An 11,364-nucleotide genomic window follows, 5' to 3' on the forward strand; every position below is an offset into this window, starting at 1 on the left:
GTGAATGTGTGAGAGTGATTTAGCTGTTGGTAACAGATAGATAGATAGATAGATAGATAGATAGATAGATACTTCATTTATCCCCAAGGGGAAATTCAAGGCTTATAATAAATGTCTTCTGCAGCATGCTTGTGTCTGTATTGAGAGATAGAGAGAAGATAAAAGAGAGAGAGAGAGAGAGAGAGAGAGAGAGAGAGCATGTAATTGTGATTAATTAATAGATTACTCAGAGCGTAATTAGAATAGCAGTGAATATTTGCTTTGCCATATGTTGCTGACAGACCGGCCTGTGACATTCTACTCACGCTCACTCTCTATCATCTCCTGACATCACAGCAGTGGTTACCATCACTATTTAGTAAATATTGACTTTGATATTTAATGTGCGTGTGTGTGTGTGTGTGTGTATTGATGTGGGTTGGTGTGTGTACATGGGCATCACATATTGTCCTTCTATAGGAAGGTTAATGAGCCCTTAATCTTACACACACGCACACATCCACACTCACATTTATACCAAACAGGTCATGTATGTATATGTATGTCCATGTGTGCAGAGGACCTTGGGAGTAAATTCAGGTGTGTGTGTGAGTGTGAATGTTCTGTCTCTACCTTAATTAGTGTAACTCGGTCAGAACTGAAGGTAAGTCCTCATTAGCCTCATTTATTAAACTCTAATTAGGGCATCAGACAGAGCCAGATGTTGGCACAGCACATAAACACACACATACACACACACACACACACTCTCTCTCTTTCTCTCTCAATGACTGTCACAAAGGTCCAGTATAGTCTTACACATCTAAAGACACACACACAATCACACCCCCACTGTACACACACACACACTTTCATGCTCCCACACTTACTGCACACCTACACAAATAAACACACACTGAATCACGAGCATACACACACCCACAGTTCCCCCTAGAGGAAAGAATGAATCATTGTTCTCTCCAGTGAGGTGATAATTAGCATCAATTGTATCACTTTAGCATTGTGTGCAGAGGCCTACCAGATGTGCTGTGTCTTCATTCTAACACACTCTACCTCCGCTAAGCTTCTCTTTTTCTCCCTCGTGCTGGCTCTATCCCTCTATCATGCCATCTCTCCCTCTCTCTCCCTCCCTTCATTCCTGGCTTTTCCATTGAAATGAAATGATGTAAGGATGATGCTGGACTGAATCAGAGGTGTGTCATTGGGCCATTTCATTTGGGTGGTGTTCCTCTGGTATTGGATAAACCCAAAATTGGAGCTCATATAAGCTCTCTTTCTCTCACACACACTTATACACACACATATATATATACACACACACATGAACATTTACAGTACACACACACACTTCAAACACAGTGGTCTTTCTAAAATGGGGTCCTCTCACTTTCCTGTCTTGTTTCCTCTTCTAACCTCTCTCTCTCTCCCTCTCTCTCTACCTCCCTCTCTTTCTCACACACACACACACACACACTGCTGGAGCAGCTGATCTCTGTCTGATTAATGACTCTGGAAATGGGGATCTGGCTTCCTAAATACAGGTATCAAAAGAGACAGCCACATCAAAACTCCCCTTCCTTTTCTCTTGTCCTTCTTCCTTTCTTTTCCCTCATCTCTTCCTTTCTTTGCCTCCTCTTTTCCCTCTTCTCTTTCTTTTCCCTCCTCTCCTCCTCTTTCCTCCCCTCTTCTCTTCCCTCCTCTCTTTCTTTTCCCTCCTCTCCTCCTCTCCTCCCCTCTTCTCTTCCCTCCTCTCTTTCTTTTCCCTCCTCTCCTCCTCTCCTCCCCTCTTCTCTTCCCTCCTCTCTTTCTTTCCTTCCTCTCCTCTTTCCTCCTCTCTTTCCCTGCTGCTATGGTGGACACACTACTGCTTTATCTTTTCCAGTTTAGTCTTTTGTCTCTGCCCTCCTCTACCTTTACCCACCCACTCATGTGTTGGGGCGTGTGTGTGTGTGTGTGTGTGTGTGTGTGACTGTGTGCTGGTCTCTGTGTATGTATAGGTGTGTGTGTGTGTGTACATTATTGTGTCTGTGCATACGTGTCTATGTGCATACTGTATGTGTCTATGTGTGTGTCTCTGTATACACTTGTGTGTGTGTGTGTGTGCATTTTTGTATGTGTCTGCATGTATACGTGTCTGTGAGTGTCTCTGTATGTGTAAGTTTTTGTGTAGGAGTATTTGTGTGTGTGTGTGTGTGTGTGTGTATGAGTGTATGTGTGTGTGTATGAGTGTATGTGTGTACGTATGTGAGTGTGTGCATGTGTGTGTACGTGTGTGTACGTGTGTGTATGTGCGTGTGTAGGAGTGTGCACGTGTGTGTGTGTACATGTGTGTTTGTGTGTGTGTACTCTGGTTCCAGTAGACAGAACTGGACAGGTGGAGGTCCAGTTGCTCCTGTCCTTTATGTGTTGGCTGGAGAGCTGCACCTGTCTCAGTTGGCTGACGAGCCACACAAAAGCATACCATCAGAGTGAAAAACACACGACGGCAGACGCCAGCCTAGACACTGTGTGTGTTTTTGTGTGTGTGTGTGTGTTATGATCTGTATGCTTATAAAAATGAGCAATCCTCCATTAATTTCATAAGTTGGCAACTCTGTTGCTGATGGGTGGCTGTGCCATGTAATGAGTGTATGTTCTGTAGATTAGTGTGTGTGTGTGTGTGTTGTAACAGACCTTTTATTTGGACTGCAGCTGCCTGCGGCTGTTGCTATGCGAGTGATGTCATATTTAATGGACAGCCACGTCCCCTGAGATGTGTGTGCGTTTGTGTGTGTGTGTGTGTGTGTGTTGATCTGTGTAAACTGATCTTTGCTCTGGGCCAAAACTCAATCAGTAGTATGTAACCATGTGTTAGCAGAGGGAGTGAGAGAAAGAGAACACAAGGACATGGAAAAGGAGAAAAGGGTGGGGTGCACGTGCGTGTGTGTGTGTGTGTGTGTGTGTGTGTGAAAGAGAAATAAAACCTTCATCCGTCTCAGAACTGCTAATGGAATTGCCCTCCCACTGTGCACAGATGTAAAATAAATGGCGATTGTGTTTTTTGCACCGATCATTACTATGCCAGTGATGGTGATGATGATGATGATGGTAAAGATGAAGAGGAGGAATAGTCTGTAATTGATAATATGATTTAGATAGCCAAGAAAGAAACACACACATTATGATGACAGTGATGCTGCTGCTGCCACTGGTGATGTAGATGATGATGATGATGATGGTAATGATGAAGACTAGGCAAACAGTGTAACTGACACTTCTAGTGTGTCCTCAGGCCCTGGCACCTTAACAGAGCGCTGGTGTAGAATCCCCTTTCTCCTAATTTACTAGAACTTGTTCCACTCACCTCATACCTCGTACGTTTTCCTGGACTCTGAGGCAATTTGCAGACTGACCACAACAATGACTGTGCAGCGTGTGTATAAGCGTGATATCAGGTCACATGTACTGTGTCTATTGAGGTGGAGGACGTGTGTGTGTGTGTGTGTGTGTGTGTGTGTGTGTGTGTGTGTGTGTGTGTGTGTGTGTGTGTGTGTGTGTGAGTCAAATTCAAAATAATATGGTCAGAGATGACTCACCTTATTGCAATATCACAAGGAAATTTTCCAATGAGCCAATTAAACTCACCAAGAATACACAGGATGTACTAGAACACACACATACACACACACACACACACACACACAGGTAGTGGATTGTACACCTTGACTAACTCCCAGTCTGTTCTCAGATCAGTCCCAGGTGTGTATGGGTATGGGGGTGGGGGGTTGCCTCATGGATGGATGGGGGAGAGAGAGAGAGAGAGAGAGAGAGAGAGAGAGAGAGAGAGAGAGAGAGAGAGAGAACGAAGGAGACATGGCCGCCTGGCCTCTCCTCCACTCCTGATCAGAGGGGACGGAGGGAGGGAGGGATGGAGAGGTGGAGGGATGAAGTGATAAAAGTGCAGGAGTTTTTAATTATTGAGAACTACAAAAGCGCAGGCTGGACCTGAGCCAGACAGTCAGAGGAGAACTAACCTGTCCTGCAGTGTGTGTGTGTGTGTGTGTGTGTGTGTGTGTGTGAGAGAGCTTGTCTGTGCCATGGCTCATTAGGTTCATGTAGAAAGTTAGATTAAATATTTAAGGAGTAGGCTGCTTTCTGTGGTATCAGGTGTGTGTGTGTGTGTGTGTGTGTGTGTGTGTGTGTGTTTCTTTTATCTCACATCACACACCATCCTACAGAACCCACTGCCACCAACACTTTTATTCATATTACTTAACACTGCACTCTGTCCTTGTTTCCTTTGTCTTTTCGCCTACACACACACACATGCGTACACACACACACACACACAATCCTTCAAATACTCTGTGACTCACACAATCCTTTGAATAGTCTGAGATTATAAACCTACAAAGATAACACAGAGACAGACACACACACACACACACATATAAATGTATTGATGTTTATAATAAGAGGTGAAATGCCCTGAATTTATGTCTAATTTACGTGGGGGGATGTGGGGATGGAGTGTGACTGGTGTATTACTGTGTGTATGTGTGTGTGTGTGCGCGTTACAGTGTGGCTAGTGAGGCTCACAGTCTGACCTCATGTACACATCTGTACACACACCCACCCACTACACACACACCTCAGATCAAATCTCTTCTGACTAAACCGTTTGGCTCAAAGAGTGTTGTGCAATGCTGCCTGTTTTCTGGAGAAAACATCTGCATTTCATGTGAGTTTGGACTGCAAATGACTCCAAGTGTTTGTGTATGTGTGTGTGTGTGTGCGTTGACATATGTGCTTTTGTGTGTATTTGTGTGTGTGTCCATGTTTCCCAGAACAGCAACATGTGTTTATGTGTTTGGTTGCAAACACACCTGAGAAAGCCACTGTGCAATAACTTGTGGGTGTAGGGTGTGTGTTTAGTTATCTTAGTGGACACACGCAAACGGTTGTTTCAGCCCTTCCTGAGTGAGTGTGAGTGAGTGTGTATGTGCAGCCCCCCTTTGCATATAGCGTGTGTGAGTGTTTGTGTGTGTGTGGAGTCTTAAAATTCAGTGAGCTGTTTAATGAGACCATGGCTCGGTAGAAATGTGCGTGTGTGTGTGTGTGTGTGTGAAGAGTTCGTTATATGCCTGGTTATGTTCAAGTATGAATGTTGTAACACAGGGGCAAGAAGGGTTGTTCTCCTTCACACACACACACACACACACACACACACACACAGTACATCAGAGTGTCCATACAGCACCTGAGAAATGTGACTCATCAGGGGAAATGCAAAACAGAAAGAGAGGGAGGGAGGGGGGAGGTAGAGAAGGAAGGGTGAGAGGGAGAGAGGGAGGGAGGTAGAGAGGGAGGGAATGTGAGAAATGGATGAGTGTAATCGGTTCTGACCGCTGAAGTGGGATCCAAGTGTCCCTAAGGGAGCCCTTCTCAACTGTGAGAGGGGGATAGAGAGAGAGAGAGAGAGAGAGAGAGAGAGAGAGAGAAGGAAGGGAAGAGAGTGGGTGGAGAGGAGAGAGGGATATATAGGAAAAGAAGAGAGATGATGTTGGGAAGTTGAGGTAGAGAGAGGGAGAGAGAGAGAGAGAGAGAGAGAGAGAGAGAGAGAGAGAGAGAGAGAGAGAGAGAGAGAGAAGGAAGGGAAGAGAGTGGGTGGAGAGGAGAGAGGGATATATAGGAAAAGAAGAGAGATGATGTTGGGAAGTTGAGGTAGAGAGAGAGAGGTTGAGGAGGGAGAGAGAGGTTGAGGGAGAGGTTGAGAGAGAGAGAGAGAGAGAGAGAGAGAGAGAGAGAGAGAGAGAGAGAGAGAGAGAGGAGTCGGAGCACAGGAGAGATGAGGAAGTGATCTTAATTACTCCGGGTGATTAGTGTCATCACTCAAGAGGTGGTGGCATAAACCAGCCAACGAGGGGGGACGAGAAGCCATTTATTACAAACACACATACACACACACACACGAGTGATGAGGAGCAAACACTTAGGTTGAAAAATATTCTAACCTAGCTCTATCTGTCTCTCTCTTTCTCACACACACACACAAACCAATCTCCACAATCCTGTTGATCGCATATGCATTAGGAAATTAGGTCATTAATTTAGAAGTGTGTGTGTGTGTGTGTGTGTGTGTGCACTTCCTCATATGTGAGATTACAGTGTTGTAAAGCATTCCTTGCCCCACAGAAAAGAGATGATAAATAAAATTCACAAATAAAATATGTAAATTACTACCATTCATTGCAAATCTTTATATGTGTGTGTGTGTGTGTGTGTGTGTGTGTGTGGTCGTAGTGTAAATGTAGGTTGCTTGGGCAGAGTATTCCCTTGAGTCTCCCATCAGCATCCAGTTATCCCAGATTTCCCTTGAGGAGCGCGCGCGCACACACACACACACACACACACACACACACACACACACACACACACACACACTATCTACTTCTTTCTTTTTCCTTCACACACTTCCTTCTGTCTCTGCTTTATAGAAACAAACGTGTGTGTGCACGCACACACACACACGGACACAGTTTCTCTGTCTCTATCTATCTATCTATCTATCTATCTATCTATCTATCTATCTATCTAACACAAACACACACACACACACACACTACAGAGTTAAGTGGCTCTGTTGCTTCTCATTATTAACACCTTATCAGCCAATCAGAATGGGTGGGTGGGACGACCCGGCACACTCACAGATTGACATCACCCACAGCCAGCCATCAGAGGCCAGTTTATGGGAATACACACACATATATGCACACACACACACACACAGACCTACAGACCCCAAAAACACTTAGAGACACACACACACAGACCTATACAGACCCCAAAAACACTTACAAACACGCACACGCACGCACACACACACACCGACCCCAAAAATACTTACAGACACGCACACACACACACAGAGACCTAAAAACCCCAAAAACACTTACAGACACGCGCACACACACAGAAAAAGGTCGTAGGTCAGTGGTGTGAGGTGTGCTGGGACTAAGGCAGATGGCTCATGTCCCTTTGGGCATATAGATAGACACACACACATACACACACACACACACACAGAGGGAGAGACTCAGAGGGATAACCACATTCTCTATAGGCGCGCACACACACACACACACACACACACACACACACAGATCCCTGCCATCTGGACCTCCGGAGTGCTCTGCAGCCCTGAGAGAATTGTCCTGTTTCAGTGGCGCGAGGGTGATGTGTATGCACATGCACACACACACACACACACTTTCTCTCTCTTTCATTTTGGACCGTCAGCCTGGTTGAGAATCTGAACAGAAAACTATAAAAACCAACCCCAGTACCTACACAGGTGTGTGTGTGTGTGTGTGTGTGAGAGAGAGACTGTTGGTTTGTGTGTTTGTGGGAGCACCTAAATCATTCTCTGCCACGTTTCCATAGTGCTGGTTGAAGAGAGCCTGCCAAGAAAGATTTTATATTTTGTGCTCAACACACACACACACACACACACGCAGCCCTCACCTTGTCTTTATTTCTATTGCAGTTGTTTCCCTCCTCCCACTCCTCTCTCTCTTTCTCCCTCTCAGTGAAGAGCTCGCTCCTCCTCTCTCCCTCAGTCTCTCTTTCTCTCTCTCCCTCTCTCTCCCTCCCTCTCTCCGTGAAGAGCTCGCTCCTCTCCATTCTGCAATCTTCTGTGTGTGCTCTTTGATCTCCCCTCTGCCATCAGAGCCTCTGCAGTAGAGATGGAGGGAGGCGAGGGGAGAGAGAGAAAGCGAGTGATGAGAGAGAGAAAGAGGAGGGAGAGGGAGGGATGATTAAAGAGAAATATGCATCTGTGTGTCATATATGGCTTGCTTTCTCAGAAGTTGGAAGATGCTGAGCTGTGTGTGTGTGTGTTGTAGACAGCTTTCTGCTATTTGCTGCTCTGTTGTTACTCTGAGGGGCTCTTGCAACAAGATATAAACGCTGAAAGAAAGTGCAAGAGAGAGAGAGGCAGTATTAACAAGGAAACCACCGGAGAGAGAGAGAGAGAGAGAGAGAGAGAGAGAGAGAGAGAGAGGGAGAGAGAGAATTAGTGAAGGGAGTTTTCTGTTCTGCTGTTCTCTCTGAGTCACTCTGGCCGGACCAGATAGGCCTGACTGCTGGCCCTGATGCAGGGGATTTACAGCACGACCACCTCCAAACACCTCCCAGCACCACCACCTCCAAACACCTCCCAGCACCACCACCCCCGAGCACCAGCACCTCCCAGCACCGCCCCCCCCCCCCCAGCCATATAGACAACCATGTGTCCCTTTGACTGATGTCTGAAGTGTATGTATGTATGTATTTATGTGTTAGTAATGAGTGTTGTGTGATGAGGAATACATATGCTGTGTGTGTGTGTCTGTGTGTGTTTGTTTGTGTTTGAGTATGTAGAAAAGGAGGTACATCCACCCTTGTTTGCGTAATTATAGTATGTAGAGAATAGCCTGTAAAATACATCAGAGCAGTACTTGAGAATTGTATTAATTTATGTGCCATGCAAGCTCAGCTCAGAGTAACCTACATGTGAAGTCTGGCAGTTAATGACGTCTGTGTGTGTGTGTGTGTGTGTGTGTGATGAGGTGGGGGTAGGGTTTAATAAAGGTCAAACAGACCAGAGGTAGCAAACAGACATTAACTCACACTCATACCCACACACACACAGAGACAACGGTAAACCTATACAGACAGATTGGAGTCTGTGTGGAGGTGAAGCATGTGGAGACACTCAGCCTCCAGTTACCCTCCTGGACACATACACACACACACACACAACATTACATACACACACCAAACACTACATACATACACACACACACTCAACACTACATACACACAGCACACCCACACACATAGCACTACATACACACATACACATACCTGGGTAATCGAAATTACATGTGCACACAGTACACTCACACACAAAAACACACAAGGACATGCACATCCAATCATGCGTACACACACACACACCATCTCATTAATCCCATTTTCTGTGTCCCTCCAGACGGACGCGTCCAGTCCACCGCCTGAGGAAAGAGAGATGGTAAGAAGAGAGGATGAAAGGGGGGAGAAAGAGAGAAAGATAACTGATGGGCACAGGGGAAAAAGGGGGATCAGAGAGAGACGGCTAAAAGGAGACAGAGAGAAAAACAGAGAGGGGGTGAAGGAACAGACATCAGAGCCAACTGGAGTTTATGTTCTTTATTGAGGCACCATGAACGAGGAGGAGGAAAGGGGGACACAACAATCACTAGAACAGGCAGAGGTCAAAGGTGAAAGGTCACCCAGGGAAGAGGGCTATGCCCAGCTCCAGCGGCATTAAATTACAGGCATGTGCCTCTCCACATATCTATCAGAAACTGGAAATCTCTGTAGAGCAGTTGTCACCAACCCGTCGATCGCGATCGACCAGTAGATCTTTAGGACTTGGCCCAGTAGATCCCGAGAATAACAGGACAATTAAAAACAGTTCCCAAATTCCCACATGTTCGCCAACGTTTACAGGGCGTAGCCTACATTTCAGCGCGGGATAGGATAGCGCATGATTTATTCAAGACCTAGCCATCATAATGCGAGAAATTCCTGCATACATTTACAGTGCTGTCTGATAACGTTAATCTAATAATGGAGCAGCGTGAATGCGGGACCGGACGGACCAACTTCTGACTTGAACCAACCGAACGTAACCCCATGATGCAGACACTAGAGATGCGCGGTTCGCGGTTACAGCCGCGGACTCTGCGGTTAAACCGCGGATCGGGCGGATGACGTGAAGAAATATAATATTTTAATTAAATTCGGGCGGGTGGCGGTTGAACCAATCAAACGCATCACCCATATACATTAAAACAACCAGCGGATGGCGGGCGGGTGCGGTTTTGAAAACTGGTCAAAAAACGTTGGTGCGGATGGATGGCGGATGGATGATAAGTTTTGCTATGTGGTTACGGTTGAAATAATAGCCCATCCGCGCATCTCTAGCAGACACACACACGCGCACAGCACCACTTTGCAGGTGCACTCTCTCTCTCTCTCGCAACAGGACATGTCACCGCTGAAGTCAAATTATGCTAGGTGCAACTGCTAACTGACAGAAAATAAAAAACAAAAGTTTAGCGATCAGGAATTTGTTCTCCATTTGAAGAATGTAATCGATTGCAGACGTGCACAGACACGGAGTGCATTGTAGGCCTAGGCTTAGGTTACTTTCACTAGAGTGCGCATTAATTACGTGAAAGATGCTTTATACCAAAACAGTGATCAAACATCAAATTTATCATGACTTATTGTCACAAACACTTACTCCATTAGAAAATCAAAACCAATATCATGTAAGTAAAGACTATGTAAGTGTTGTTATCTCATTGACGCCTGGGTGGAGGATGTGTTATTTTTGACCTGATACATTTGCCTAAATAAAAGGCCTTAAATTGGAAGTATTTTAGCTTTGATTTTCTTTTGACGCTTCAAGGTAGATCTTGCCTTTGTTCAGGGCGAGGTTAGGGATCTTGGGCTCAAAAATGTTGATGACCACTGCTCTAGAGGTACACACATGGTACTGTCACAGAAAAAAAAGTATCTCTCACACACACAGTAGGGAAAGGACTGAGAGCTTCTGATGATGAAATTCGAGCGAGTGTTTAAAGTTAGTTTGATGACACAGTCAGTAGGAGCATCTGAGTGTTCCAGAGATGATGAGCAGAGTCAGAACAGCGCTGTTAAAGGGAGCGAATAGAGAGAGGAATAATAAATACATCTGGGCATTGAAACGGCGCTGAGAGTCATGTTGGCATGTTTACTAGGTTATGCCAGACTTAGTAACACTAACACTGCCACCCTCCACCTACTCCCACCAGTGTGAAGTGTACATGCAAAACAACTCTGGGCAGGTTTCCCAAAGCGGTCAGATCTAGGTGACACGTTAGTTCTTCTTTACAGAGACCAGGAAAGTCCCCGAGAGGTTTTTTTTGTCTTTTCTTGTCATTATCTTGTTAAGAGAATCTATGTTCATGGAAAACATTCTAACGTCAAAGCCGGTATTCCAAGTAAGTGCTCCGCAAAAAGTCCAAACTGCTAACAGCAGCTCTCCGTGTTACGGACATGACACAGCCAGAGGTGTGACGGAGTGAGGGCACCTGAAGCGCTAGCGGAATGACAGCAGACACGACGGCCCCTCTGTTATGATTGACAGCAGAGCTGTCTGCAGGAGAGGATGGGGGTCAGAATGACGGCCACTCTGTTATGGCGACACATAAAACAGAAGATGTGGTAGAACGATGGCAGACTGGTAATGACAGCAAGGCTGACTGAGTAAGATAGTGTATGGTTCTAAAAGCACAAGAGTGAACAGGC

This window comes from Alosa sapidissima, chromosome 17, assembly GCF_018492685.1.
Source record: "Alosa sapidissima isolate fAloSap1 chromosome 17, fAloSap1.pri, whole genome shotgun sequence".
NCBI classification, from domain to species: domain Eukaryota; kingdom Metazoa; phylum Chordata; class Actinopteri; order Clupeiformes; family Clupeidae; genus Alosa; species Alosa sapidissima.